Here is a 27,689-nt window from a genome sequence, read left to right as displayed (position 1 = left end):
TATCGATATAGGTTTGACATAGGCTATTTTTACACACTATTTACCTTTGCTATAAATACAGCTAGTGGGGGCAAAGTTATAAAAAACATCTCAGAAGAAAGTAAGTCACTGCGTCTGGGGACTCTGGACCAAGGTCAATGGCATAAACTATTTCACAAAGACAATGCTTTGTATCCTATTTTGTTGAGTAGCAGCGGGGGTCTTAGTAGCTGGTGAGTGGCCATCTAAGGGCAACCACTGGTCTCTTCCTGTCCAGAGCAGAGAAGAGTGAGGAAGATTGAAGACATGGAAATAAGAAGTCCAGCGGACTTGCAGGACACATGAACATCAGTGTCTCCACAACCCCAATGCCTGAAGGACTGTGCCCGGCTCCTACTATCAATTGCTCTGAAAGGGATCACATCAGAAAGTCTGATAGAGTGGGTGAAACATGTGACATGAAACTCAAAATCATAAGAGGGGTTCCAGTTTTACCAGTTGGGTAGAGACTGTTAGAACCCCCAAGACTCTGGTCTTTAGTCACCCTTTAGGTCTAGAAATGAGCTCACCTTTGTCACTCAATGTTCAGCCCCCCAAATAGGCCTATTAGGAAAACAATAGCGGTGAGGTATGCACACCTTATAATATTCAACCATCTGCGATCCAAAGGACAGCATTTGCCGAGGAACAAAGTTCAGAGGGTTAGGAAGAATCGGGGCTGGAACAGAACGTTAGGGAGGTGGTGGACTAGGTGATGTTACATCGAGGGGATGGCATTATCTCAACGAATGAGATAAAACCAAATACATATAAATTGTTGAAGGTAAAACTGATTATCTGCTCTGTACACCTTCACCCAACACACAATCAAAAGTGAAGCACACAGAACACACACACAAACAAAACTAGCTGTTGTCAAGTTGGCTGTGACTCATGGTGATTTCACGTGTGTCAGTGTGGATCTCAGTTCCATATGCTTCTCAACGGCTGGCTATCCCCCAGCGGGGTGCCAGGTTGCCTGTGGGTAGTTTTGAACCTTCAGCTTTTCAGTCAGCAGCTGAGTACATTGACTATTTGTGTTGCCAGTACTCTGTTAATAATGGCTAGCTATTATTAGTAGTAGTAGTAATTGTTTTATTAGGGGCTCATACAACTCTTATCACAATCCATACATACAACAATTGTGTAAAGCACAGTTGTACATTCATTGCCCTCATCATTCTCAAAACATTTGCTCTCCACCTAAGCCCCTGGCATCAGGTCCTCATTTTTTGCCTGCCCTCCCCGCTCCCCCCTCCCTCATGAACATTTGATAATTTATAAATTACTGTTTTGTCATATCTTGCCCTGCCTGACATCTCCCTTCACCCACTTTTCTGTTGACTGTCCCCCAGGGAGGAGGTCACATGCAGATCCTTGTAATCGGTTCCCTCTTTCCAACCCACCTTCTCTCTACCCTCCCGGTATCGCCACTCACACCACTGATCCTAAAGGGGGCATCCACCCTGGATTCCCTGTGTTTCCAGTTCCTATCTGTACCAGTGTACATCCTCTGGTCTAGCCAGACTTGCAAGGTAGAATTCGGATCATGATAGTAGGGGGTGGAGCAGGGGGGCAGCATCTAGGAACTAGAGGAAAGTTGCATTTTTCATCATTGCTATATAGGTTGTCAGGATGGCCAAGTGGTCTAAGGCATCAGGCTCAAGCATAGCTATGATTATTATTAAGGGACCCTGGTGATGCTGTGGGTTAGGCACTGGGCTGCTAACTATAAAGTATGCAGTTCAAACCCACCAGCTACTCCATGGGAGAAAGATGAGGCTGTCTGCCCCTGTAAAGATTTATGATCTCAGAAACCCCATACGTGTCCCTACGAGTCAGAAGTGTCCTGCTGCCTGCCATTGGGTTTTTGGTAGTGAACTAGTATGAACATTTCAAATAGGAACACTCTGTGAAGTTGTCCTGGCATTTATGCTTTCATACGGAGAGGGAAGGTTTTACCCAAAGTCCCATAGCATGCCTGGGCGACAGACCTGGCCCTGCTCTGGTGCTGCATCCTCCCAGGGCGTCCTTGGGTGTTGGCAAATGGTTATGAAGTGCCTGGTCCACACTGGGCATACTATACACCCCCGTCCCTTCAGTCCTCACTAGAGCTGTGTACAATAGGAACCTTAACCCCACTACTTCACAGATGAGGAAACTGAGTCCTAGAAAGGGCAAGTAAAAGGCTCAACAGCAGGTCAAACATGCAAGTAAATGTCAAAGGTCGAGTCTGAGCTGTAATGTGTTCGTCTGGGTACTTTAGAGAAACAAATCCACAGAAACTCATGAATAAGAGAGTTTTATATAACGGTTAAGTGCACATCAAGAAAATATCCCAACCCAGTGCTGTCCAAGCCCACAAGTCCAACATTAGCCCATATGTCCAACACCAATCCACAAAGTCCTCCTCCATCTCACAAAACACATACAATGATGCTGACTGCAGGAGGAAAGCCAAGTCAGTGAATGTGTAAGCATCTCAGCGCTGGCAGGGTCTCCTCACGGCTGCTCCAGCACTCAGGGCTGCATTGGGGTAGGTCCATAAGGATTCTCCTTGGGGCTGTCTTGCAGGAAGTGAGCCTTGCCAGTGAAAGCAGGGAACTGGCTAAGGCAGCTGCACGTTGGTCCAACCATCAGAAAGCAAGAGACCCAAGAACTAGAAAGGCGAGGCTCACTGAGTCATTTATCCCTCCGCACTTCAATTAACCCCACATGTGTTTATTGGCCAGGTTGGCACAATAAACTAACTACCTCACTCAGGTTTTCAACAAAGTGGAGACATGTGGGGGAAAATGACACTTGGTAGTTTTAGAAATGAAACCAGCACTGGAGACACTGTGTGGGAATTGTGCCTGGTCTGAGACCCCCCCCCGCAACCATCCCCCCCCACACACCAAGGTGTAACACAAAGGGGGTGCAACGAAACAGCAAGGGGAGCAAAGCTGCAAAGTCCCCGTGGAATTCTGAAAATAGACTTTGGTCTCGGGGGCAGAGCTTGGCACCACATCAGACCCAATCAGAAAACATTCAAAGGGTTAGCAGACAGACCTGGAACTATGCATAGGCTATTATTTTAATCTTTATTTTTCATATCTATATAAGATAGGCAGGAGAAACCATCCCGAAGAGAAAACAACGGGACTGACTGTTCCAGGGGGACAGCGGAGAGGAGGAGGTGGGGGAAAGGGAGGGAGGAGCCACAAACCAGGAACAACAAGAGATGTAAAATAGATGGCGAGGAGGGCATAGAATGCCTGGTGGGGTTCGATCAAGTGCAATGTAGCTGAGATGAAGTACAGAGAGCCGAACAAAGGTCATACATATAGTGGGGCAGGAGGAAAGTAAAAGAGAAAAGAGGAAAGAAGTAGGAGGAAAAAGATCTTTATAGAGCTATAAACATACGTGTGTATATATGTAACTATATTAATATATAATGATAGGGATATAGGTCTATGTACTTATATTTATAGGTTTAAGTGTTAAGGTAGCAGATGGACATTGGGCCTCTACTCACATCCTCCCTCAGTGCAAGAACACTTTGTTCTAATAATCTGGCATTCTGTGACATGATCACTGAAGACAAAATGGGGGCAGAAGCAAATGTGGTGAAAAAAGCTGATGGTGCCCAGCTATCAAAAGATATAGCATCCGGGGTCTTAAAGGCTTGAAGGTAAACAATCAGCCATTAGCAGGGAAGAACAAAGTCCACATGGAAGAAGCACACCAACCTGTGTGATCACGAGGTGTCAATGAAATCAGGTATCAAGCATCAGAAGATCCAAAACAAATGACCATATTGATGTGAACGAGGAAGGTCAGAGTGGGGACCCAAAGCTGATCTGTAGACAATTGGACATTCCCTCAAAGAAGGGTCACAAAGAAGGAATGAGCCAGCGAGGGTTCAGTATAAGCACAGATGAAACACCCAACATTCCCCTACTTCTTTAATGCTTCCTCTCCTCCCAACTATCATGACCCCAGTTCCATCTTACAAATCTGGCTAGACCAGAGCATGTACACTGGTACAAATAAGAGCTCTCGACACACAGAATCCAGGACAGATAACCCCCTCAGGACCAATAATGAAGATAGGAGAAAGGTGGGGGAGAAGGGGAAACTGATCACAATGATTGACACACAAGCTGCCCCTCCCCCACCCCCCTGCCGAGAGGGATGAACAACAGAAATGTGGGTGAAGGAAGACAGGGGATGGTGTAAAAAATGAAAATAAAAATAATTTATAAATAAATTATCAAGGGTTCACGCGGGTGAGAAGGTAGGGGAGGGAGGGGTAAAAAGAGGAGCTGATACCAAGGGCTCAAGTAGAAAGAAAATGTTTTGGAAATGATGATGGCAACATATGTCCAAATGTGCTCGATACAATTGATGTATGGATTGTGATAAGAGCTGTAAGAGCCCCAATAAAAAGAGTTATTAAAATTTTTTTTAAAAAGAAAGACAGAAATGAAACCAGCTGAAGGGAACCCTAACTGCAACCTAAGCAGAGCTGCAACACAGAGTTCAGGAGGTGACAGGACCTCTGGGGATGCAGGGCTCCCAGAAAACTCAGCAGATGAGGGGATGAGGCACTGTGGAGAGCGGGCCCTGGGGTTAGGGCAAGGTGTGCACAGGGCTGGCATAACCTGCTGCGTCTTTACCACCCGCCTGTCCTGCAGTCACATGCCAGGAGGCTCACCCCTCTCCACCAGGGGCAGGAGTGTCGGACTCAGTGGGATTTGGGGTGGGGGTCTGAAGGCCCTTCCTCTTCTCACAAGCCACCCACAGATCCCAAGATGGAGGATGCTAGTGGTCGATGCCCGTGGTGTTGACCTGCCCAATTGGGCACTTGGCTAAATGGTGTCCCTTCCTTCGGCCCAGGAAGTCCGGCTTCTCTCTCAGGGTTTACAGCTCCCAGCAGGACACCACATCCCTCCATCTCCTGAGAGGCTCCTGGCCCAAAGCTGAGGGATCAGGGGAAGGATGGATGGCTTTAGACTTAAGCCTCGTTCCTTGTGGGAAAAACTGATGTTTCTGCCTTTCTTTATGGGCCCCAGCAGAAGCCTCTGCAGTAGTAACATAATCTGTTGTCAATTTGAGTGGATAAGAGTGAAGGGGTGGAGTGTGGCCTGTCAATCAAGTTATAGCCAATGAGGCCTCTGTGTGGGCATGGCCTTCACCTGAGCATTCTGGGAACTCCTGTATTCCTCCTTGGAGATGGGAGACACTCTCTCTGCTCACTCCCTGGCAGGCAGACATTGCAGCTGACAAGATACATGGAACTATGCTAGTGCCCTGAGCTGGAGGAGCCATGTGGAGCCCCCTGCCAGTGCTGAGACGCTTACAACCCCATTGGATCCACAAGACTTCTCACCCACTGGCCTGTGATCTTCCTGCATTTGGCATCATTGTATATTTTGTGAGTCTGAAGAGGACTTTATAGATTGGTATCAGACATGTGGGCTACTCTCAGACTTATGGACTTGATCTGGACTGGGCTAAGATGTTTTCTCAATATTCAATTGCTCTTGTATGTAAATGTCTTTCTCATACACATGCGAGTGTCTATACATTTACTTCCCTAGTCTACCCGGATTAACACACCCTCCATGCCCCCAAACGCAGCAAGCAGCCAACACCCCTGTGCGTATTCCCTTGAGTTTTAGCCATTCGTTCTGGTATACGAGCTTCTCATGGACCTTGGAAGGACAGGGCAGGCTGAAACCATTTTCCTGCAGGAAGCCTGCACATTGTGGTGCCGAGGCTTCGGAAGGACCTCTCTCCACGGCACTGGCTGCTAGGCCATGGCTAGGGTCTCAAGGTGACTTTGGGTTTTGTGTTAGGGTACTCTAAAGGAACAAGTCCACAGAAACTCATGCATAAGAGACAGCTTTATATAAAGGGTAAGTGCACATCAAGAAAACATTCCAACCCAGTGCTGCCCAAGCCCACAAATTCAACATTAACCCATGTGTGCAACACCAATCCACAAAGTCCTCCTCCATCTCACAGACTACACGCAATGATGCCGACTGCAGGAGGAAAGCCCAGTCAGTGAGTGTGTAAGCATCTCAGTGCTGGCAGGGGTCTCCACATGGCTGCTCCAGCACCCAGAGCTGCATCAGGGTAGGTCCATGTGGCTTCTCCTCAGGGATGTCTTGCAGAAAGTGAGCCTTGTCAGCTGAAGCGGAGAACTGGCTAAGGCAGCTGCACCCTGGTCTGACCATCAGTAAGCAAGAGATCCAAGAACTAGAAAGGTGAGGTTTACTGAACCATTTATCCCTCCACCCTTCAGTTAACCCCACATGTGTTTATTGGCCAGGTTAGCACAATAAACTAACTACTTCAGGTTTTTAGAGCCAGGCCCACATGGCAAGCAACATGGTCAGCCTGTTTCATCCATGAACCAAGCTGAGGGGAGGAGTATGGAAGGTTCTCTCCTGCAGGGCTTGTGGCAAGGTGAGGCCAGATGAGCAGAGGAAGGGATCAGAGACCCACAGGAGCAGGGTGTCCATGTGTGGGGTGGTCTGCCCATCTATGGGTGAGCATACAGTGGTGGGGCTGGGCAATGGCACTGACCTGGGGCCTCCTTTGAAACCAGGAGCTTCCTTGTGTTGACCCCAGGGGGTCTGCTTGGCTGTCTACCAGTCCCCCCTGATATCATAACATCTTGGCCTTGCCCTGGCTGTCACAGGACCTCACAGGAGTCAATTGACAAGGCTGACTTCAGATGGCTTGGCTCCCTGTCGATTAATTGATGGGCCACTTAATTGACATAGAGACCCGAGTACTTGTGATCTCCACTTTCCATCTGTTGCCCATAGGTATCAGAGATCCTGAACCTGTTGTCTTTTGTCCCAGTTGACCACCCTTTGTTTCCCACAGCCAGCCTCCCACGCTGTACTCTGCCCAGGGTCACTGCCATCACGGGTCATCTTGCTGTGCACAGTTCCCAAAGGCCTTTCGGGCCTCGTCTTTCTTGGCCACTTGGCAACGTGTGAAGCACCTGGACGTCTTCCCCTGGCCTAGCCGGGCCACAGGCTGACACTTCCCTCTCACTCTGCCCAGTCGGACTTGGGCAGCCCCTCCTCTCCCTGCCGCAGTTTGCCAGACAGTGCTCAGCCTTTTGCACATCTCCTCCCCACGTGGCCAGGTCAATCCCCTAGCTTGACACCCACGTGGGCCGCTGGGAGCACTTACGTCTCAGTTGTGCGCCTGCGGGGCCACTGGGCTAACCCTGCTTCACGAGCCTCCTCTGGGGACCAGCTACAGGGGTGATGCGAACACCCAGACCAAGCGGGCAGAAACCTGCCCAGCTTCAGTGGGCCTCCAGTCTGCTACCGAGCCCCGATCAGTTCCAGAGTCAGAAGGTGAGGGAGCAGGGTTGGTCCGTGGTGGACTGTAGCCAAGCATGGATGGACAGCTCCTGGAGTGAAGAAGTGAGAAATCAATCTGCCCGGCCTGGCTGTGGAGACGACTCCCGAACTGTGTCTGACCAGACGTCCCGCTTTTGAACAATTTTTCCCGCATCCCGCGGCGTTTTAAAAAAGTCCCGATTTTTGGAAAGAATGCATGACAAGCTAGGGTATACGGTTTTCGGCTGCCATGTGGCTATTTCGTCCCTCTTTACCAACGTTAAAATCTGGTCGTGCACCCTTTCTCCATGGACCCCTTGATATCACTGGGCTCTCCAGAGGACCCCCATGCTCCCTGTCTGGGCCTCAGTTCTGCTGTCCTGTCTCCAGGACATCTGGCATCCTGAGAGTGGAGATGGGGCTGGGCCTTACATCCCCCTTGACTTTGTTTGACTTGATGCCTGTCTGCATATAGGTGATGGCTGAGACTGTGAATGCTCAGTGCAATGACAAACCTTTCAGGGGGTGGGGTGTGTGTGTTGGGAACCTTCTGTGGACCCCACCAGTCCCTGTGGCCCTGGCTGTCTCGAGCTTCTCCTATGGAGGTCAGCTGGGCCTTGCAGTGGTGGATGGATGATGACAGGCCTCGAGTTCGGAGGCAGGACGGAGCGGGGCCCAGTTGTTCCACTGCTCCCGGGTGGGGGTGTCTGCTGTCATGCTGTGAAGACAGTCTTGGTCCTGGGATGACCCCTCCCAGGCAGTCTGTCCTCGGGCCTGAAGCTGCCCCGCTGGTACCCTGCACACCCCAAACAAAAGCTGCATCTGACTCCTCAGCCTTTGTGCACATCTGCATTATTAGCAATGCTAATGCCATTCCGCAACGATAAATAATTAAACAATTATGGTCATGAATCAATAAGTTTAGCACATTTTTTCATCAGCAAATTGTACTGTATAAACAAGAAATAGAAATTACCAAGTCTAATTCCCCCCCTAAAATTATAAGCATTTTATATCTAATAATTAAAAAAGTATTAGAATTCAATGTAGGGTAGTGCGAACTTTAAAGAATTCTCAGTTTCTACAAAATGCCATTAAATTGTCACGTTTTATGTTTCTGAATTCCATTAACATTTTGAGATCTGGACTTAGAACTCTTGGTTGATTGATTCCCAGAAGAGCCCCCTCCAGAATCCAGGGGTTCCGGTGGGAGAGCCTGGGTGACGGGGACCCCAGAAGGAAAGCACAGGCTCCAGGCCTTGGGCTGGTAACTCAGTGCAGCCTTCTCTGGCCTTTTGTTCAGTCTGTTGGGAGCTGTTGTGCTTCATGTGTTGTTATTCACTTTGCTTTGTTTCTACGTAGGTTTGCATATCTTCTTGGTAGAAAAACCCAAATGTTATAACCGCACCAGAGCCCTAGTCCTGCAAGACTCTGACGGTGTTCTAAGTGGTGGCTGGCCCATTGAGATGGGCTCCTACCCTCCAGTTAGCCACAGTCCCCACCACTCCCTACAGTCTCTTGGGCACTGCAGCTAAGGGTGCCAGCAATTTTCTCAGAGGGACCCCTGGTGATCCTTATCTCTGGCTCTTGTCTTCATGTGCGTCACCTCCTTGGTCCCAGGGGCACCTGGGTTTGGTCACTGCTCCTGCCAGGACCTCTGAAGGACCTTCTCAGGCCTTCTCAGTCCGTGTTACCTCTCAAACTCTCGCTGCTGTGGAGTTAATGCTGACTCATAGCTACCCCCACCACACACCCCCCGTGCGTTTCCAAGACTTTAACTGTTTACAGGAGTAGAAAGCTCTGCCTTTCTCCCAAGGAACTGCTAGTGGTTTTGAACTGCCGACCATGAGAATCACAGCCCAACTGGCAACCACTGTACTACCAGGGCTCCATCCTAGCTCTCCCCTATTCCAGGGCTTTCTAGCACCCATGGAGTTATGGGTGTGCCAGCGCCTCTGGGTACAGGGGGACATGCCCTGATAACCCCCCTTGCCAATTGGGCTCCGGGTGCTGGTCACCGTGGGGGTACATGGAGGCGCAACCACCACCCTGTCTCGATGCACAGGTGCAGGTGTTTGAAGTGGTGCGTGAGCAGCACAGTAAGGTGGTCTGTTGGCTTCCCCCCGAGCCCCTGGGAGAGAAACTGGGCCGTGAATGGTATCCACAAATATGGTCGCCAGTGTGTCCCCAAGGAGAGGGAGACCCCCCAAATACCCCTCCCACTCTCCCAGGACTGACCTGCCTTCTGTTTGCCAGGCTAGGATCCCCACGCACTCCTTTTTTATTTAAAAAAAAAACCTGTTTTTAATTATGAATTGGGTGAAGTTTTCTGGAGCAAATCAGTTTCCTAGTCAGTGCTTCATGTACAATTTGTTTTATGTCATTGTTTGTAATCTTCACAAGGTAACACCACTCATGCCCCTCCCTCCCTGTGCCACCTGTTTCCATTCCTCTCCTTTCCCATCCCCGCCCTTGTGATCTCAAACGACTGCCTCTCCTAAGGCCTGTGTACCTCTGGAGTGCTATGGTGTGTGTTGTAGTCCTGTCTCCTGGAAACTGAATCACAGGGGTGAGTCCGTTCCAGGCGGAAGAGTGACCATGCTTGTAGTCTAAGTTCCACCGGTCGTCCCCTGACCCGCACGCCTGGTCTTTCTTATGCTTTGAATTGTGGGTCCTCTTTTACTTTCAGGTTATCCAGGATCTTCTAATGTGATCCCTTTCAGAGCATTTGGTAGTGGTAGCTGGGCACCATCTAGTTCTTTGGGTCTCAGGGTCAAGGAAGCCAAGGTTCTAATGTTTCATTAGTTCACTGGACTAATTGTTCACATGTGGCCAGGCCACTGGGGACCCAGGGGTATTTCCAACCCTTCTATGTCCTTGGATGAATCGAGTCTTCTGTGGTCTTCCAAGTCCTCCTTCACCCCTTGACTCTCTGGAACTGGGGTTTTATGGCTAAAGCTCTCTCTCTCTCTCTCTCTCTCTCTCTCTCTGTCTCTCTGTCTCTCTCACACACACATCTTTTGTCAATGGAAGGGTGGTTTTCTCTCCTGCATATCATCTTCTTTACTGAAGGTAAGAAGTTGGGTTTGGGCTGGGCACAGAGAGGGGCTCAAATAAGACCTTTGGATGGAAAAGTCAGTGGACAGATGGTGACCAAGATTACAGAGGATGAGTCAGCTGAGAAAGAGTCCTGAGTTTAGTCTACAGGGTCTGGACCATGAGCTGCGACTTCCAAGGCCATCTGAGGTTAGTTCTGAGCATCCGTGGGATGGAGGGAGCCAAATGCCCTCGTGTCTAGGATTGTAGCAGCACTGTCACCATTCTTTGCAATGGGGCGACACCTCGTTCCGTGGACTGTTGGTGTTGAGTGGCATTGCCATCTAGCCAGTTCTAATGCAGAGCCACCCCACCTCATCCTACCCTGAGCTGCTCCATAGGGCTTCTTGGCTGTGACCTTTATAGAAGGGACTCTCTACAGCTTTCTCCCGGGCACCTAACCTTTGGGCTAGCAGCTGAGCACCCTGCTCCAACAAGACCCCTCCCCTGCGCACTCTAGTCACTTGGTTAAAAGAGATGTGTCAGTCTCAGGGGGAAAAGAAGTTAACTAATTATTAGTCTCAAGACCTTCCCTGGGGTATGCATGGGCCCTTGTTCACATTGTAACGGGGCCAGGAGGAGTCTTAGATCGATGGGGAGGTAGCGAGCTGCCACGGGACTGACTTAGACCCATGTAGAGACAGAAGGTTGCCCAGCCCTGCAACATTCTCCAATTCACCAGTGTGTTTGAGGCCAGCCTTGGAGCCTTGTGCCAGTCCATCTCATCAGGAGCCTCCCTTGTCCTCTTCATTGAAGAAGGTGTCCTCCTCCAGCAACGGACCCTGCCTGATGACATGGCCAAGGCAAGTGAGCCAACCCCGAAGGTGTTCACTCGCTCCTTTTCAGAAGGCGATCATCTGGCCTTTCTTCCTACGATGTCTTAGCTTGGCAGAGCGCCCAGTCTCACAGTATCCTGCAGGCCACCAGGGCACAGAAGACAGATTGGTGGGTGGCGGGAGATGAGCCTTTGGGGCCCAGTCTCAGGGGGAGCTGGATGTGGAGAGTGTCTCATTCTGGTTTCTCTTGGAATGCAGCTCCCCAGGCTAAGACTAGAGTATAGGTTGCGACCTTGGGAAGTAAAGAGCCCGATGGTGCTGTCACATAAGCTTTGGACTGTTAACTGTGAGGTTAGTGGTTCAAACCCACTAGATGATCCTCAGGAGAAAGGTGAGGCTGTTTGCCTCAAGAACCCTAACTAGAATCACTCCAGGGCAGTGGGCCGGTATTTGGGAAGTGATCCCAGTGAGTGGTGGGCAGGAGTGAGAAGGATGGAGTTGGCCTCCAGGATTGGTACTCGACCCCAAGGTGGGGAGGCTTCTGAGAAGCTGTAGGAAATGCAGCTCTGAGCTTTCCTTTTTAGGACGCAAAATGGGAATCCTTTGATCCACCAGTGAGTGCTGTTCCCCATTGGCCAGGCACCCCCAAAGCATCCTTGCCTCCACGTGCTCAGACTGTACGTGTGAGTTTTAGGCAAGGGAAGCAAGCGGCCTGTGAGGTGGCTGATGAGCTTGTGCCCAGTGCAGGCCGACAGGGACATAGGTTACCTTGAGTTGCTGTCAATTCAACAGCAACTATCAAAGAGTGTCTATCTAAGAGGTCCACGTGGTTTGGGAGGAAACAGGGTCCCAGGATGCCTGTAGTTCCTCCAAGGGCACCAGGCAGACAGGGCCACAGCCCTCCAAGGAGAGTGTACCACAGCTTCCCAAGACTGGGTCCCTCAGATTGTCTGCCTGAGACCGGGCCCTCTGCTGCTCACAGGAGGGTCAGCTCCTGTCTTGCTGCGCCTGCCTCCCTTTGTGGGTGGAAATAGCACGGCCTGGGTACCAGTGCCAGCCTGCCGGGCCTCCAGATTTTGTTTCACTCGGTGGCTCTTAGCAACATGTTTCCTGCATTCTGCTCATTCTGTTTCACATTTCACACTTCCCCAGGCTGAGAGATCCATCCACCGCCTGCAAATGCTTCTGACAGGGCTGCGGTGGGGGAGACCCCTGCCGAGCCTAGCAAGGGGGACTCACTGGGGCTTGCTGGTGGGGACACTGGTCAGGACAGCTTGGGGATGCTGTCCCTGCATCCCTACCCCCATCTACATTGTGACCTGCAAGTTCATCCCAGAGCTAATTGATGCCCAGCCGGCTTCTCTCTCCTCCTCCCCTCACTCCATCCCCGACCGCTCACTGGGGAGACCCTGGCAGCCCCCATACCATCGGGATCACCCCACCTCTCTTAATACACCATACATGCTTCCTCTGCGGTGCCAATTTAGACAGGGTTTTTTTTTTTTTGTCTCAAGATATCTAGTTACTTAAAAGCAAGTACTAATTTTTTCTCTGTATCTTTATTTCGCACAGAATATTCTTTTCTGTGTTCTTCTCTTTTTGCAATACTGGATCAATTTGAAACCCTTAGATTTTCGTGTATTTATCTATGTCTCTATCTATCTATATTTTGTGCTCATTTTACATCTATAATAACATTCAGAATTAGTTCACAAAACTGACTTACACAAAGCCAGCAGGTTTAAAAATATTCCAAAGATGTTGCTTTCAGGCTTCAAATCCTTGAAAAGCCCAATACACTCACTTCTGAAACTAAGTCTTGGGTTTTGCTAGGGGGAAAAAAAATAAGAAAAGTGTTTAATAGCACAGATGGTATAATTTTATTTGACATCTGTTTTGTAACAAACAATATTTAGCTCACTTATTTGCTGAATGATACAGTACACAGTGCAAACAAAAAGTCCAATGAACAGTTTTTCCAGAGTTTGTAATATATCAATATTTATTGCAAAAGAATGCAAAACTTAAATATTTAAGTGTGTTATTGATCGTAATATGCAAAACATTGATTACTGTATGTTGCCATCGCAAACTACAAGTGTACTCTGTGCCTTCTGGGGATGAAAACGAGGTTCCTTTCGGCGAGAGGCGCTCGCTGGCTCCCCTTGGTGACATTTTGTCTTAAGCCTGCCCCTCTCCTCATTTGTGTCATCCTATCGAAGACAGCTGTCAATATATTTAGGATCTCTTCACTCATAACAGCAAAAATGGTGAGACGATTGGCTTCATTGTGCAGCGTGATTGATTTTAATGGAAACAACAGTCGAAAACTCAGAATACACTTTCTGTTGGCAGTGCTAATAGAATGCTCTCGCGCATTGCAGCCTCACCGGGAAGTGCCGGATCCCGACTGCACCGACAACCCGACTGGATGCACCCCCCCACCCCACCCCCGCCCTGCTTTTCACTCTGAAGTTGAAATAGGGCTTTTATTTACAGAATTAGGCCACTGGGACCAAAGCAAAACTATAATCAGAGCTCACCTGGCGAGCCAACCCACTGTCATCAAGTTCAAGTCAATCGCCTGCCTGGTGACAGAGACGGCGTGCAGAGCCACACACAGGACACTGGGTTGCTTTGGTTACAATTTTATGGTCATAACAGGCGTTCTGGAGTGGCACAAGAGCCCGCCGATAGCTAATGTCCTCGGATGATAACAAACAGGGTGGAAATGGGAGCCAATCAGCAGAAGAGCCTTGGAAGAAAGAGGAGCCTTGGAAGAAAGGGGTGGCGAACCACTTCAGATAAAGGAGTCACTGTCAGTGCTGTGACAGTGCTAACGGGACACTGCCTCGGCGCTGACGTCATTGCAAAGAGCATGGATGCCTACGAGGAAACTTTTCTATTCTTGAAACAAGTGTTCACAGATGAGACCTCAGGCCATCAGCAGGGAGAAAGCACCGGGACGCCCCAGTCTCTAGGTTCCGGGAAGCAGTTGCACTTTTTCTCGACGTGAAATCCATAGGATAACAGATGATGCCAAGACGGAGCCTGCTGCGCTGGGGGTGGGGCGGGGCGGGGGAGTCTTTCGGGATGGGCAGGCTCCCTCTCAGGAACCAGAAGTACGGCGCATGCTCCCACGGAGTCTGCACTTTCCCCCACAGGCCAGGCATGTTGGCGGTTTGATCCCTCTGACTGGCTTTTCGGTCTCCCAAGGGAATCCGTCTAAGAATGACGCAGACGCCAACAGCTAAGATTGATTGAGTGCCCCATCTCGTGAACTGGACAATGACTGAGGAAGGCCAGAGAAGAATTGATGCGTTCGAAGTATGCTGCTGCCAACGAATATTGGAAGCACCGTGGAGTGCCAGATGAACAAAGGAATCTGTCGGGGAGGAAGTGCAGCCGGCATGCTCCTTGGACGTGAGGATGGTGGCGAGACGTGGTCTCCTGCATCTTGGACACGTGGCCAGCAGGGGCCAGGCCCCGAGGAAGAACGCCATGCTTGCTTGGTAAAGCAGAGGGAGAAGAGGAAGGCCCTCGGTGAGATGGATTGACACAGTGGTTGCAACAGGGGACTGGAACCACTGTGAGGATGGCACGGAACCGAGGAGTGTTCCAGTCTGTTGTGCACGGGGCCCTGCGTGTCAGAGCCGACAGGACAGCCTCAAGACACCACCACGTTCTAAAAGAACATCAAGCAATTTGCATGCACGTCAGGACCTGCCCCGAAATATTAACCCCTGGAAAGCTCTCTCTGAGACTGGAAGGTGCTTATATGGAAAAGACCAGGATGGTGTCATGGGGTCCCATTCGCACTCTGTGTTCCCTGGCCCTCTCTGGACCCTGGGGGTGGGCGAGGGTCCTCCACCTGCTGACCAAACCAGGCCTTCCCTAAACCCATGTGTGCATTCCAAGTATCCAGCTCAAATAGCAGCTTTGGGGAAAGGTGGAAGGAGCAGGGAGCTGAGGTAAGAACAGGCCGATGCTCCTCCTGGGTGACCTTGAACTTGTCCTTCGAGAGTCAGTGCTCTTCATCCTGGTTTCCTCAGTTCTCTGTCCTCTCTCTCCCCCTGCCCCCCACCTCCCGCTCCCCACCCTTAGGGCTAGGCAAGGGGGTGGTGCTCAGTACAACTGGCTTCCCCTGCCCCAGGTGCGCTCCTCCACCCTTCCTTCCGGCTTCCGTAAGGCCCAGCTGCACTTCTTAAAGGGACGCCGATGAGCAAGTGCCGGGGAAGTATTAGTACCGTGCCTGGCACAGAACATGTGCTCAGAAAACTCTCCTTTCTTATGTGGTTCGTTGGCCCGCTGGGGTGCTCCAAAGGTGACAAGCCTGCGAGACGTCGTCTTTGAGCCTCAGCTTCCTCCTCTGTGAAATGGACAGAATCCTTCATTTCAGACCCGGTGGGGCTGCTGGGAGGAGTCCATCGACATGACGCACGTAAAGCCATGGCACAGAACAAGCACTCAAACGTTAGGTCACGGGATTCATAACAACACTAGCAACAACGATAAGCCCTTCTGAGGCTGAGAGGCAGACCGAGGCAGCTTGGAAGCAAAGCCCTGTGGGGTCTGCCCCTGTGGGGATGGCAAATGGCATGTGCAAAGAGAGACAGTCACCTGATTTTCAGGAGAAGATTCCAGCGCATGCTGTCACTCTATTGGCCCCCATGACTGACTGGGGTGAAACCTGATTCACGGGGTGATGGCGGTGTCCTCCGAGCAGCCTAGCCCACCGCCCCACTTCCTCCTGCGTCCCCAGCAGCAATCGGAAGCCATGAAGGAAACAGAAAGCAGAGACCAACACTATATGTCACAGGAAATAAGAACATTGCCCAACTAGAATAAATAATTTTTTTCCCTGGCTTAATGAAACTCTATAGATATAAAAAGCCGGAGAAAGGGGATTTTTTTTAACAGACCTTAATTATAGCAGGGTTGTTAGTAAATTTACTGAATTGCAAATGTAAAATATTCTGATGGCCTGAGTAAAACCACATATTTAAGCCTTCTAAATGAACATTTCTGTTTTTTGAGTAATTTGTACCATCTGTGTCAAAATTCTGAGTCTAAAAAAAAAGGATAAAGCAGCGGAACAAATGTTGGTTTCCATAAAACAGTCCTGGTTCATTGTTGAAATTGTCACACATTAACATTGCAGGCCATCTGGGAAGACAAAAGCCTCTAACCAGATTGTGGAGATGATTTTATTGGTCTGGTATTAATCAGGATGTGGCATAATATTTAAGCAGAAAGGAGAGATGAGGTGAAGCGGCGTCCTCCATCCGCCCCGAGCCGGCGGCAGGCGCACCCTAACCCTCCTGTTCCCGGCGCCGGTTCTAGCTTCAGAAAATGTAAATAAAATGCAAGGTAATATTGTCAGTTTGAAAACACACACACACACACACACACACACACACACACACACACACACACACACACACACACAACACCCACAGCCCCGGAACCCCACCGAGTGGGGCGGCTGGCTGGCAGCTGATGGCTGTCAGGAGGGAGGTGCTCGCACGCAGCCTGGCTTACCCAGAGCGGGCCTGCAATGGCGGAATGACGTTTCCCTTGGTCGCAGTGGAGAGACTGGGGTGCTGGGAATGAGTAACCCCCTGCCCGGCCTGGCTGGCTGCAGGGCGGCAGGCCAACAGGGGAACGTTCCCTCAAAGCTGGGACTCTGCCCTGGAGGCAAACAGGGGAGGAGGGCAGGCTGGCCGCTGGCCTCCAGTCCAGGGAGCACTACCGGCCTGGCCCACTGTTCCAGCCCTTCTTGAGTCCCTTCTGGGGTGAAGTGCTCAGCTGGACACTCCACACACACTACTGAAGGAGTCAGGGAAGGCAGAGAGGAGAGTACAAACCATCTGATGGCTGTTCCTTTCATTGATCATGGGAGAGCCGATAATTCAGTAGGCCCTCCCAACACACACACACACACACACACACACACACACACACACAGCGTCTTATTGATTCTACTTTATGTGTGTTACAGGGTAGATCTGCTCCATAGGATTTTCTTGGCTGTCATCATTTTGGAAGGAGATTGCCAGACCTTTCTTCTGAGGCACTCTGTGAACTTGAACCTCCACCTTTCTGTTAACAGCGAGGTGCATTCAGTGTTTCACTCAGGTGCATCTTCTAGGGACATCCCTTGATCTTTGAGCACAAGGAATTCAACCCAGTTGTGTAGGAAAACATCCCCCAAACCACGAAGGAAATAGCAGCAGGCAAGGCCCTCAGGCCTCAGACAATTCGGTCCTGATTATACAGAGTGGTTCACTCTGCTACGCCCTGGGGGACCCCTGGGTAGAGGCCCTGGTGGGCTCACCTTCACTCTCGGGGCTCCCCACAAGCCTGTCCTCGCCTGTCCTCGCGGCATCGCCTGTCCTCGCGGCATCGCCTGTCCTCGCGGCATCGCCTGTCCTCGCGGCATCGCCTGTCCTCGCGGCATCGCCTGTCCTCGCGGCATCGCCTGTCCTCGCGGCATCGCCTGTCCTCTCGGCATCGCCTGTCCTCTCGGCATCGCCTGTCCTCGCGGCATCGCCTGTCCTCTCGGCATCGCCTGTCCTCTCGGCATCGCCTGTCCTCGCGGCATCGCCTGTCCTCTCGGCATCGCCTGTCCTCGCGGCATCGCCTGTCCTCGCGGCATCGCCTGTCCTCGCGGCATCGCCTGTCCTCGCGGCATCGCCTGTCCTCTCGGCATCGCCTGTCCTCGCGGCATCGCCTGTCCTCGCGGCATCGCCTGTCCTCTCGGCATCGCCTGTCCTCTCGGCATCGCCTGTCCTCTCGGCATCGCCTGTCCTCGCGGCATCGCCTGTCCTCGCGGCATCGCCTGTCCTCGCGGCATCGCCTGTCCTCTCGGCCAGAGGGTCTGACCCCTGCCGATGCCGGGCCCGTTTATTCCTTTCCTCCTTCACTGCCACCCCAGGCAGGGCGCCTTCCTTTCCCAGAATGCCTCACGTGTTGTTGTTTTCCCTCAATAAAACATTTTTTAATTGGTGAAAATATAACAAACATACAGCATCTCAACAGTTTCTGCATACATTACTTAGTGACTTTGATTAATGCATGGTCTTACTTCTATGAGATAAGCAAGTATTGAGGCACCAAAAGTTATTAGTGGCCCCTCAGTGGTGCAAGTATTTTTGCTATCCTTTTTCAAATCACCCCACCTCTATCAACATAGACTCGATGCCCTCTAAGCAAAACTGTGCCTGCCCCCCACCACTCCCCCTCCTGCTCATTCACTGCCACTGCCTCTTCTTTCCACCCATGATCACCTTTGAGTGCATTGCAGCTCAGCAATCGGCCCTCCATAGGTAGAACTGCTTCTTAGAGTTGCTATGGGAACAGAACCCCATGCCACCCTTGGTAACCATGAATAACACTGGCCAAACACATTTTGGTAGCCTGAAATGGTAGGTTTGTTCTTGGGTATATCTGACCCACAGATTCCAAAGTTAACACCAGTTTTCCTTTACCAGCCCTAATCTTTGAGATATATAGGTCAACTTATACTTCACATTGTATCCTTTGATTCAAAGATCTATTTGAACAGTACAAATTACATGGACTTGGAATTTTCCCCAAGGAGCACTTCACTTTCATTAGGAACTGAAGACCAGGCAACTGCAATTGGTTATCTTAAAAGAGGGCTAGAAATAAGAGCTTCTGTACAATAATTAAGGAGCCTGGATGGTGTCGTGAGCTATGTGCTTGACTGCTAGTCACAAGATCAGCTATTTGAGCCCAGCAGCCATTCTACAAGAAAAAGACGAGACTCTCTGTTCCCATAAAGATTGACAGCTCACAAACCCGCAGGAGAAGGTCCATTCTGTCTTACAGGGTTGCTATGAGTTGTAATCAACTGGCTGGTAGTGAGTTTGGTACCATAATTAGAGATTCAAATGTTCTCAAACCCAAATGGGTCTGTCAGAGTACAAGCTCCCTTATTAAAATAAAATGTTCCAGTCTTGTGATAAGATGGCACTATTTCTCCACCTGTGCACAGAAATGCTTACAAGCTAGAATTTTTCTTAGAAAGAAGCTTGGAGTCAACCTCGCCTCTGAAACATTTAACATGAATTATCCATTGACTTCTACATATTAAAATGTGTTCTGAAATGTTTACTGCATAATTTGAAGAAGAAATATTAGATCTTCAAAATATTTATGAAAATCACTATGAAGGCTTACAGTTTCCACACTTAAATTGTCTTCACATCTTCCATAGATGCGCCTTTTCAATTTTCTTTTCCACTCTTCTCAAGCTGTACTCTGGCTTTGTAGCATCTAACTTGTGGTCTCTGTATCTGTTACACAGCCTCTCAAAAGTAAGGAGAAAAACCCACTGCCACCAATTGATTCTACTCAGAGTGACCCTATAGGAAAGAGAAGAACTGGCCCTTTGGGGTTCCTTACCTTTCAATCTTTTAAAGGGTGCACAGAGTCACCGGGGGGGGGGGGGGTTGACCTTGTTGGGCAGCTGAGCGTGTAACCAGCTAAGTCCCATGAGTCCGACCCAGCGTGCTTCTGAGCATACCATAGACAGCATCCCTGCAAGTCCCTGGATATCTAATCCTTTTAAAGATACTTCCTACCTTGTTGTGAAATTATGGGTCTGGATTCTTCCCATATTAAAAACTAGGATTATAAATTAATAAATTGGTATAACTTAATAGCTGAAAGTATAGTGGAATTCCATGTCTAAGAAACCAGAGCTGATGTGGTCTCTTTAATGCAGTGTTCTGAATCAGCATCCCAAATAACCCCTGGCCTAAAAACCAACAACAACCCCCCCAAATTGTTTTGTCGTTGTTGTGCTGTGTCATCTTTGGTTTCTAGATATTGGCTTATTTCATATCACCGAATGCATACGTGATGTGTCCTCTAGCGACCGACTTATTTCACTCAGCGTGATGCGTTACAAGGCTCCTCGGCTATAGGCTGGGCCAGGACTTCCTTTGTCTGCACAGACCACCTTGCACTAACCCATTCCTCGGCTGGGGCTGCCTCAGTTGCTGCTGCGGCCACACTGCAGTGATGCTGACACCCGTAGGAGCCAATTATATGCAAATGCTCTGTCACTCCCTTTCTTCTCAGGGGAGCCTTTTGTGTGTGGAGGGGGGGTACCCAACACCGGTTTCTAGAATATATCCATTGTCACCTCCTGCAGTCTCCCAGGGGATGCAGCATTTCCTCAGTCCACGCCTGATGTTCATTGAGAACTGCACAGCCACGAGCACCGCCTGCCATTCATGATCTGCAGAAAAGGCCCCTGACTGGACTGCCTGTTTTACACAGCCCTTAAAAGACTATTTTTCAATGAGACGCAGAACTTGCCATTTTGAGGCCCCTCCCACTTCCCAGGAATACTAATTATTTTTCTGCTTCCTTTATTTTGAACTTTTACGGATTTCAGCAGGCGCTCTCTGTTAAGTAACTAAAGTGAGCATTGCTCAAGGGCCTATTTAATTAATGTCTTTCCTAAACAGGATTTGAGGGAGCCCTAGCAACTACACGTTAGGCTGCTAATGGGAAGGTCAGCAGTTTGAATCCACCAGCTACTCTGAGGAAGAAAGCTGATGCTGTCTGTCTGTCTATTCCCATGAAGAAGTCACTGGCCCGGTGATCAGGCCATAGTCTCAGGGGACAAGAAAGTCTATTGGTATCGCGGAGTTCACAGAGACAATGTTCTGTGTCCTACGTGGGTGAGTAGTGACTGGGGTCTTAAATGCGCCCGAGGAGCCGTCAAGGGTGCGGCCATTGGCTGACCTCTGATCAGAAGAAGGAAGAGTGATGGGAATGGACAGACATGTGGAAACAATGAGCCCAATGGACTAACGGACCCTTGAAAACCCAGAAAAACGAGGTGATGCCCAGCCGCCACCACCAACTGCTCTGAAAAGGATCGCATGAGAAGATCTTGGGGAAGGTGGGAGAAAAATGCAGAACAAAACGCAAAATCATAGTCTATGGCCCTTATCTTGCAGACCTGGAACCTCACGCATCCTTGTGACAGAGTCATCAACGATTTTACAGCCAAAGGGCAGCAGTGACACAAAAGGAAAGCCCAGAGGGTTGGAAGGTGGGTGGAAAGACAGCAGGTAGCCCGGGAGGAACTGGGGACGTGGGGGGGGGGGGGAGGCCACGGAGGGATACAATCACTGAGGTGACACACATGGTCGAATGTAAAACGGAGGATCTCTGTAACCCTTCACCTAATCCACAATAAACAAAATGGAAACGTTAGCTACCCCCCTCAAAAACCTAAAGGATTTGTATTTTCCTCATGAGGGCATGAAACAGTGAATAGTGCCTTCATCAGAATATGACATGATGATTAAAAGGATGGAAGTAGCTCTGCACTTAGATCAACAAATCCAAAGAATTGAGAGAGAGAGAGAGAGATTTCTGGCCCTCGGAGCCCTAGGAGCACTGTCTGATGGGGTGGCTCTGAGTTGGAATCCGCTCCCTGGCAGTGGGTGAACAGTTCAGTCTCGGGGGCCTTGAGGGCAGAGGCCTGTGATAAAAGAGACGGTTTTGTAAAGATCCGAGTGCTTGTCAGTTTTAAAAGGGCAGGTTGGGGGGAGGAAGCCGCTTGCCCTATATACTGATGGTACAGCTCATCCGTGGGTGTCGATGGCAAATTACCTGAGGGCAGGCCTCGTGTCCATCCAGCGGAGTCCCTGAGCTTCGCGCAGGCTCTGGGGCTCCACGGTGGTCTGTCAATGTACAAGGCGACGCAACCCAGGGCATAGCCCGGAGGAGCCAGAGTGGGGTGCGGGCAGGTCTGCAGGGGACAAGGGAGGGGCTGTCTGTCCGAAGGCTGAAGCGAGTGAAGGGGCCCTTCGTTGTTGAGGGGAGGCTTGGAGATACGGACCTCTCAGAACTGCAATTGGGAGGCCTTGCACTAGGCACATGTGTACACACGTGTGTGCCCCTGAGCGCTTGCTCCTCCGGGACAGTGACCGCTGCGCCTGGCCCCTTGGCCACAGGTCTCTGTGTGGGGCCTGATGGGAACGACTGCAGACCAGGTGCTCTCCTGCTCGTTCCCTTCTTGTTAGACACTGGTGTTTGCTCTCTAATATCTTCCACTTAAGTCATAGCCACCGAGGTGTGGGGCCTCCTGGTGCCTAATGGCCCAGAGTGTCGCCCAGGGCCATTAATCCTGCCGGCTATTAATCCCGGGAAATGCCCAGCATTCATTATGGGCTAGGGCTCTCAGTGAGTGATGTCATGCGAGGATACGGCGCAGGCCCTGGGCTCGGACTCTAGCCTCCAGGCGGAGCTTTGTGGAAGGCTCAGGAGGACCCTCAGTCCTTGCTCGTGGGTGTGTTTGCACACGTGTTGTGTGACATTCACAGGCCTCTGTAAGAAGTGGGCTGGGGCCAGTCCAAAGCAAGCCACAGGAACTTGGGTTTCAGTCAACTTTTCCCTACAAAAATTCAGAGTTATCTCCAAGAGCCAGCCTGGGCAGAAGGTAGCTGTTGGTGGCGCGGCAATAGCACTGGGAAGAGGGCTTAGCGCTGCTGGCTTCGGAGGGCCAGGGGCCAGGGGGAGTTCGGTAGAGAGGGGGGCTAGGTCTCTGTGTGAGAGAGTCTACCCAGTGAGAAGGGGCCTGGCCCTCCGGGGCTCAGCTGTTATTCAGGGGCAGACCACTGAGCCACAGAGGCAGCAAAAACAGCCCAGAGCCTGGAACTGCCTCTGGGCTTTCCCTTGGCCTTGCTGCCCCATGCTCCTACCTCCTCTTCTGGCCTGTGTGGCTCCACCTCCACAGGGCTTCTCCTTACTGGGCTGTGTCTTACTCACACAAGGTGGCTCTGGGGTCCCATCTTGGCTCCATTCCTCCCTAGCTGTGTGCCCACCAGCCTCCAAAATGTACGAAGCTTCTCTAATCCAGTTGCATCTTCTCCGACTCATTCCAATAGCTGGGTTTTAGGAAGTCGATCATCAGGCCTTTCTTCCGAGATGAACTGGAACCTCCAGCCTTGCAGTGGGCGGAGGGTGGGGGGGTTCGTGCCTTTTGTCCCACCCATGGACCCCGAACTCTTGTCAGCCTCAGAAGAGGAGGAGGGCAGCAGCGGTGTCTGTGTTTGTGGTGTCCTCTCTGTGTGTCTCCTGATCCCTGTCCCATGTGATTCACTCTGCATCCTGCCACTCTCCTTTAGAGTCCTCCTCCCCCCAACTACCATGATCCGAATTCTACCTTGCAGGGCTGGATAGGGCAGAGGTTGCACACTGGTACATATGAGGGCTGGAGGTACAGGGAATCCAGGGTGGACGATACCTTCAGGACCAAGGGTGTGAGGGGCGATGCTGGGAGAGTGGAGGGTGAGTGGGTTTGAAAGGGGGAACTGATTACAGGGATCCACATGTGACCTCTTCCCTGGGAGAGGGACAGCAGAGAAGAGGGGAAGGGAGACTCCGGATAGGGCAAGATATGTCAAAATAACGATGTATAAATTACCAAGGGCACATGAGGGAGGGGGGAGAGGGGAGGGAGGGAAAAAAAAAAGAGGACCTGATGCAAGGGGCTTAAGTGGAGAGCAAATGCTTTGAGAATGATTGGGGCAGGGAATGTATGGATGTGCTTTATACAATTGATGTATGTATATGTATGGATTGTGATAAGAGTTGTATGAGTCCCTAATAAAATGTAAAAAAAGAAAAGAGGAGAAAAAAATGATTAGGGCAAAGACTGTACAGATGTGCTTTATACAATTGATGTATGTATATGTATGAACTGTGATAAGAGTTGTATGAGCCCCAATAAATTGTTAAAAAAAATGGAAAAGCCAAAAAAAATTTTTAAAAACTCACACGGACACCATTATCAGCCAGGAGGACCTGACCTCTCCCCCACATCTGGCTACCTGTGGTTGGTAGTCTTGGTAATGGGGCAGGAGTCCAGACTGCAGAGCTTAAGACCCCAGGGAAAGGCAGCACATTGGGGCACTGACTTCAAGGACTGTGGGCAGGGCAGGCCTGACTATATGCATCCTCTGCCCAGAGCTGCTCCATCAAGACAGCCTGCCTGCTTGCTGCTCCAGTGGTCACTCCGTGGGCAGAGTCTGTGGTTTGCCAGCGCTGGGCCATGCTGCCTAGTGTCTATGGTATTGGCCTGGACAGTATTCACAATCCTATGTTCCAGACGTGGGACTGAACCAGGAAAGAGCTAGGTTTCAAACACAGCTGTGGTGATTCTGAAACTAGTATGCTTCCGGGCATACCACCCTGCACCCCCCGAGAGGGTGTGTCCAGTGTGGCTGAGCTGGCTCCAGGTACGGCCTGTGGTGCCAGGGCTGGATAGGGATCTGGGACACACTCAGGTTGATCTGGGTGGAAGAATCCGATTTGACTCACAGTTTCCAGGATTGTTCAGTTAGCCTGGCTTGTCTCTCATGTTTTACTGCTGAGATAGTTCAGGTTTATTGGGCCAACCTGACCAATAAACACAATGAGGGGTTAATTGAAGGGCAGAGAGATAAATGGCTCAGTGAGCCTCACCTTTCTAACTCTCAGGTCTCTTGCTTTGTGATGGTCGGACCAGGGAGCAGCTGCTGTAGCCATTTCCCTGCTTCAGCTGGCAGGGCTCACTTCCTGTGAGACATCCCTGAGGAGAAGCCACATGGTCCTACCTGGATGCAGCCCTGAGTCCTGGAGCAGCCTGTGGAGACTCCTGTCGGCGCTGATGTTTACACACTCACCGATTCAGCTTTCCTCCTGTGTGTGTTTTGTGAGATTGGGGAGGACTTTGTAGATCGGTGTTGGACTTACAGGCTTGGGAGCACTGGGTTGGGATACTTTCTGAATGTACACTTACCCTTTATATAAAACTCTCTCTTATACATACGAGTTTCTGTGGATTTGTTTCTCTAATGTACCCAGACTAACACAACTGCCAAACCTGGGCTCTGGGCTGAGCCCATCACGAAGTCCCCAGGGCCCAGGCCAACACAGAGGATTTGCCCTTTTCCCTCCAGACCCCCCTCCTGTGCCTCCAGGTATGGGCTTAGCAGTGGGTCTTAGCCAGGACACCCCTGTGAAGACCCAGGCATTAGGGAACAGTGGGCCGTTCCAGGGGGCTGGCAGAAGGTGTCAAGTGGGCATGGAGGGAAGCAGTCTGAGGACTGATGCCCGGCCCCACCCACTGGAGGACTGGGATCTGGGGAAATGTCACTGCCACTGCACAAAAGCATGACATTATCAGCCCGAGCAGTGGGCAAGTGGATGAAGATGCCGTTAACACAGCAGATTAAGCCGGCAGTGAAGTAAACAGAAATGAAATCAATAACCAGCACGGGAGACAGGTACCTTTCCCCAAATGCTTTCCCAGGGGTTGAGGCAAATCAAATGGATGTATGGGATTGGGGAAGGGCTCAGTGGGCTGGGGGGTGGGGGATGCCCACAGGGCCCTGATTCCACCCAGGCGGAGACTTCATGTCTGTGAACAGCTGTCGGCTGGATTGTTCGCCCCCTCTCCTGGCAACGGCATCCATGGTTGTGGAGGAGCCGGAACACGCAGTCCATGTGGTTCCAGAAGGACTCTCCCACTCGAGGCTTGGGCCCCTTGCCCAGGTCATTTCACCAAAGAATCACATCTTTTTGGTCACAACATTTGACTCACGGGTGCTCTGCTCACCTGATGCAGGTGTGTCCCACTAGGCAGCCCCAAGACTCTGTCTGGAACTTTCTGAGATGCTTGACTGCCTGACCCAGTTGCATGGCTGAAGGGACCTGGGTCTGGAGTGGCCATCTTTGGTGTACTGGGGGAGAGTGGAGTCTCATGGAGAAAAGGATGTGGAGGCTGAATTAGAGTACCTTGATCCAGCTCTGCCTGAAGCCATACCATATCTAGCTCTTCGGGAACTGAAACCCGTGCCCACCTTCCCTCCTTGTATTTTTATACCAGTTTTAATAGGATTTTGCTTGCTTGCAGATGAGTTCGATTTGTAAAACAAGGTTATTCATTAAAAAGAAAGACAATTAATTTACCAAACACTTCCCAGGGACCAAGTAGCACGTGGTCAGACAGTGAGGCTAATGGAGGTGCCCATTGGTCTTCCCTGTCCTTCCATCAGTCTCGGACTCCTCCTCTCTCACTCCCAAGCCTGTGCTGTGTGTGTGGTGTGGTCTCGTTCTGAGGACACGGGCACAGATGGCAAAGAAAGGTGCAGTGTGAAGCCTTCGGCCATCCTGGGGTCCTGCCACTCTGATGGCCCTGCACGGAGGTAGTCCAGGCTCTTAGGCTGACTCTGGATGAAGATCTCTTGGATCCTGGACTCTCTCTGGATACCATTCCAGGACACTATCCTGGTGCTCCCTCAGTCCCCCAACAACATGTCCACCTGTCTTCTCCCCGGAGGCCTCCCCTGGGACAGGCGAATGCCAAGCTGCCTTTGAGCCTCTGCTTTCCATGTCCCTGGCAGAGAAGGGCTCTTTGATGGGCCTGCCAGGATGGACCCCCTCCAACACCTCCCTCCCTGACCCTAGAACTCAGGGAGCAGGCAGAAGGCCCAGGACTGGGAGAGCCGCTCCTGTCTCACTGACAGGGCTCAGCTCCCGGGCACCTCCTTCCTGAAGCCACCCGGACTGTCAGGCTGGATACGGCCGAGCCTCCTCTGCCTCGGGCTGCCCTTGGCCCAGCCCAGGCCTGCTATTCTGTGGTGGCTGTGATTCCCACCTCTGCCCTTGGCACAGAGCCTTGGGCCGTTTCAGGGCAGGCGTGCTTTGTGCCCACTGAAAGAGCAAGCTGAGGGAGGGTGCGAGGGAGATGTTCCTGAAAGGGAAGCTACTCCGCTGACCAACCCACGGGCCTCTCTGTGGAGACACGCCCACTGCCCCTGTCTGCACACCTGGTTCCTTTATTTCCTAAAGGAGACCCCTTAGCCCCCATACCTTCCCCCTCACAGGCCAGCTCCGGTTAAGCCTTGAGCTGCCCAGGTGCCTGTAGCAGAGGGGAGCAGGGAGCGAATGCGGGTGGAGGAGCCCGGCTGGCTTTCCAAAGGTGCTCTAGAAAGCAGACGCTTTACACAGGGTGGGTAAGACCTTAGTGCAAAGCAAGCTCTTCGTGCCCAGCGGAGTACACTCAGAGTGATCCTTTAGGACAAAGGACAGTTGCCCCGCTGGTTCCCAAGGCATAATCTTTGCGACTGCAGCCTGCCTGGTCTTTCTCCTGTGGGTGGGCTCATGGGTTCCAGCCACTGACCTTTTGGTTAGTAGCCGAGTGCTTTAACCATTGTGCCGTCAGGGCTCCTTCGGGGAAATACCAATGGACCCTTCTTACTGAGCTTATTTCTGCTCCCTGGGGAGTGCTCACTGCCACCTACTCCTTGCCCCCCTTGGGGAAAGGTCCCCAGTCTCAGCTCTGCCGGTCCCTGGCAGGTCTGGGGCAGTCCCCGCCCCTGCCCACCTTCCTGGCAGGCTCTCTGGT

This window comes from Tenrec ecaudatus, chromosome 18 (assembly GCF_050624435.1).
Source record: "Tenrec ecaudatus isolate mTenEca1 chromosome 18, mTenEca1.hap1, whole genome shotgun sequence".
Classification (NCBI taxonomy): domain Eukaryota; kingdom Metazoa; phylum Chordata; class Mammalia; order Afrosoricida; family Tenrecidae; genus Tenrec; species Tenrec ecaudatus.
The sequence above is the reverse complement of the archived record's forward strand: the minus strand, read 5'-3'. Positions refer to the sequence as shown.